Consider the following 4,327-nt stretch of genomic DNA (forward strand, 5'->3'; position numbering starts at 1 on the left):
CATGTTCTTTGCTTCCACTTCATTTTGATTGTTTGGGCTCGTTTTTAGGTCGTGAAAGTGCATTTGCGGTAGAATTACGGTGACTTCCGTGTTTGCTGGAGGACTTCCGGTGTAGTTGGAGGACTTCCAGACTACAGAGACGAACTTCCGGTATTGTGCTCTATGGTCCGGAAGTCCTTCTCTATGGTCCGGCAGTCCTCCGGCTGTACTCTATGGTCCGGAAGTCCTTCTCTATGGTCCGGCAGTCCTCCAGCTCTACTCTATGGTCCGGAAGTCCGTCTCTATGGTCCGGCAGTCCTCCGGCTGTACTCTATGGTCCGGAAGCCCGTCTCTATGGTCCGGCAGTCCTCCGGCTGTACTCTATGGTTCTAACGGTTCTCTCTGTGGTCCAGACGTCCTCCAGCTGTGTGCAGTGGTAGCTTTTTTTATTCCCCAGAATGTGCATTCAATTTGTGTGCCTTTTTGTGTTGTGGGGGAAAAAAATTTTGCATCTTCTTTGTATAATTTGCTGCTTATTTTGCATGGTAACTAATTAATTAGTATTCTTAGAGGGAGTAAGGAATGCTTACTGTAGTCTTGGGGCTTTTTTGATTATTCAAATCAGAGATTACTCCCACTTGGAATACTAGTAATGTGTAGTCATGGTATAAGAAACAATTAAAAATAATAAATCTGGTGCAACAGTAGAAAATGGCACACACCCTGGGAGTAATTTTTTTAAAATACTATTATTTTGCAATCTATTTGTGTTAGTTACTCCCAGGAAGCATGCCATTTTCTACTGCTACTATTTACATTTTAAATAGCAAACACACACAAAAAAAAAAAAAACACCACAAAAGCCCAAACACCAAGACTGATGTGCACAAAAAAAAAAACCCCACAACCGCCAAAGACCAAGACTGACACGCACAAAAAACCCAAAACCCCCAAAGACCAAGACCAATGCATGCAAAAAAAAACCACACCCACACAACCCCCCAAGGCCAATACAGAAAATTCCCTCCTCCAACCCCACAGGAAACTCAAAAAAAACACCACACCAAGACACAAACAGAGAGAGACAACAAAATCAAAGACCAAAACAAAGCAAAAGAACATCAATGACAAAAACCAGAGAGACAACATCAAAAGACACCAGACAGACACACAAAAAAAACCCCTACAGACAGAGAAAAAAAAAACCACCAGAGACAAACACAGACATTAAAAAAACACAGGAGACGCAAAACAGATCAAAGAAAATTTTATTTAAACTTTATTGCAAAATCATTTTCTTTTAAGATACCTTAGAACCCTATTAAGGAGTGGTTTAACTACCATAATTAGCTCTTTCTGCAATTAAGGTAATTGAACACAGCCATATTACCATTCCATCTTTACTGCCTAGTTTGATATTTTCCTTATGATACTACTCAGATACAATTCATGCCTGCTAGTGTCTTACTAAGATCAGTGTTTCAATTGGACATCATTTATGCCCAAGTAGTATTCTACATTTCTTTAAAACTACTCAAAGTAATTAAAAAACTTTACACAATTACTAATAGTTTAAATATACTTAGGAGCCAGTAATGCACATGCTTTCTTTTAACCTGTCAATAGCTACATTTATCTATAGGTATTGACAACTCTCCCTCTAATGACTAATTCTCATTTAAATTATCACATACAAACATTATTGCCGTAATAGTCCTCAAGCAAGAGCTGTCAATGCCTGTAACAATTCCCCACCACCACCACCACCCTCCAATTGGCAATTTTGGTTAATAGGTACTTTCATTTGTTATTTCAGTTTTTACTGTGATTCCAATAGGGATACATTACTGCCTGTATTTTGTTTTTATAATTTTCAATTTAAAATTGGTCCATTGCTAATTCCAGTAGATTTTCCCATATTATTTTTTACATTTCAATTCTACAATATACTTGTACTACAGAGACAAAAATTACTCTCAGGTTGATCAAATACTTGCCACAATTACATTTATTCACTTCTCACTCTTTGAAATTCACTCTTTGAAATGCATTTGACCTCTAAAAATTCATCATTACCTTTACAGTCGGCGCAAGTATTTAGTGCCTGTGATTCTATACCTAGTAGTCTTTTCCACGTTTCTCCCTCCCATTACATTCTCAGTCTATTGCTTTACATCTCTGTTTGCCTCTTCGAGGCGACATCGTCTCCACAATTGGGATTCCTAGGCAGAAAGTGACCGAGCTCCGCTCATCTCAATGGGCCCCCTACTTCTGTGCTTGCGCACAAAAATAAAAAAAAAAAAAAATCATAAAGTGTCATTACATCAGAAACTACAAAGCCCCTCAAAAGAATTTACAATCCTAACCGTAAACAATAAAGTTTAGCCCACCTGCTTCACAAGCTGGTCCTCTTCAACACTGACAACCTGCTCCAAATTCCCCACACCCTTCAACTGCAAGATCATCAATCATCTTCCCATGACCATTCGCTACACAACATACCTCCCTGCAATGACAGGCAAATGCCACATTCCAGGACAGCGCTCCCCAGGAATGGTGTTCCCAGAGGCCTTGAAAAAACCACCCTCTCTGCAAAAACTTCAGCCCGAGCCCAACCTCCACCCAAACATTGGCAATCAACTCCCTTACAGAGTTGCTGGGACCGGGGCAGGGGGGGAACACAACACACACACCCAACATACACACCCCTAGACGGGGGGGCAGGAGGGGTGGTGTGGAAATCCCTTGTCTAGGTTTTAATATAATTTTTTTTGTAACTCTCTGAACACAAAAAAACCACTCAACTCCACACACAACCTGCAAAGAAACATAAAAAAACACCACATAATGAAACAAGGTTATATACATTCAAAACACACCGCTCATTCAGCTACCACACAAGCTACCCCTCACTCTCGCCGATCCATTCTGCGACCAGCCTGCCACAATGGGACATCACCCCGTGTCTGCGCCGCTCCCCAGGAACAGCATTCCCAGAGGCCTCAAAAATCACCCTGCCTGCAAAAACCCCGGCCCAAGCCTGACATCTGCCCAGACATTGGCGATGAACGTCACCTTGCAGAGCGGCCGGGACCAGGGGAAAAAAAAACCCAGCTGGGGGGGGGCGGGGGAAAGAAAAATCCCCCAGCCAGGGTTTTTTTTTTATTATAATTTAAAAAAAAAAATACTACTCTCAACATTAAATACAACCTGCGATAAAATACTTCACACATACAAGATTAGGCACATTGAAAAACTAACACTCATTCAACAACCACTTGCTTCACCCCTCACTCAAAACACCATTGTTTCACCACCCACCTGCCACGATGGCATATTGCCCCCATTCTAGACCCATCCCCGGAACTGTCTCGCCACACACTTCAAAGCAACGTTGCCGTTCCATACAACTCCAAAGTTTCAGCCTTCTTAACAGCAAGCCGAGGAAGACGCTTCACTACATTCACCGGGCCTGCTCCTTCTTCACTTCAATTTGGACGCTCTGGCAAGATGCGCTCGAGAATTTTCTCCACGGATCCAAATCACCCTGGGGCACCTGCAAAAAACTACAAAAGGGACTGTACACCCTGCTTAGCAATACCTACTGGCTATACAAAAAAACATCCCAGACAACCTCCATCCAAACAGCCTGTGCTAATCAAAGCATGTAAAGCAAGTCACCTGGATGCTGACCGATAGCTTGACATGACTAAAAGCCTGTCTTGTTTTGCATATGCCTTCTAACTGCAGATGGAAAAAAAACCACACCAGATATTAAGCCCTACATAGACAAGTTAAGGCAAGTTCAAGATACAGTCCACTCGACTACCTTGCAAACTGCCACTCCCAAGAGGCCAGAGTGCAGCCTCTAGCACCCACAAAACACAACGAAAGTAACTGTGGCCGCTCTCTAGAGCTACTTGCCCAGAGATGGACTGTACAGTCTTTGCCTAAAGAATCTGGCCAGATCAACATATAACCATATCACCATAAAGCTATAATATATTTATTATTGCTACGCTCCCAGGCAGCGCAGCTCCAACCCTGACACACAGACAGAGACTGCACGCAGACGCCACAATGTGATCGTGAGACACGAGAAGACCGCAAGCGAGAATGACTGCCGTAGGGAAGATGCCTCCAGCACAGAAGCCCTAAGGTGCCACAATGGCACAAATGCTCTATAGCGCCCCAGGAAAGAGAGTCAACTGCCACAGCCCATGAGAGAAAACTACCATCAAACCCAGAACGATGGATGCATGAGAAGCTGGGCTTCAAGACCGTTAAGGACACGGGGGTGAAACCTCTAAAGACAACTGTGGAAACAGAACTCCTGAGAGCAGAGCTG

At 43.0% G+C, this 4,327-nt stretch overlaps 1 long non-coding RNA gene across 1 annotated transcript; it reads right to left on the reverse strand.

Annotated features, from left to right (window-relative positions):
* Nucleotides 1-1,230: 1,230 nt before the first annotated feature.
* Nucleotides 1,231-3,414, reverse strand: LOC142077306 (uncharacterized). Its single transcript, XR_012671713.1, has 2 exons — nucleotides 3,362-3,414; nucleotides 1,231-2,485 (listed from the first exon to the last, which is right to left on the reverse strand). It is a non-coding gene; the product is annotated as an uncharacterized LOC142077306 (long non-coding RNA).
* Nucleotides 3,415-4,327: the final 913 nt, after the last annotated feature.

The sequence above is a fragment of the Calonectris borealis genome, unplaced genomic scaffold (assembly GCF_964195595.1).
Source record: "Calonectris borealis unplaced genomic scaffold, bCalBor7.hap1.2 HAP1_SCAFFOLD_205, whole genome shotgun sequence".
Taxonomy (NCBI): Eukaryota; Metazoa; Chordata; class Aves; order Procellariiformes; family Procellariidae; genus Calonectris; species Calonectris borealis.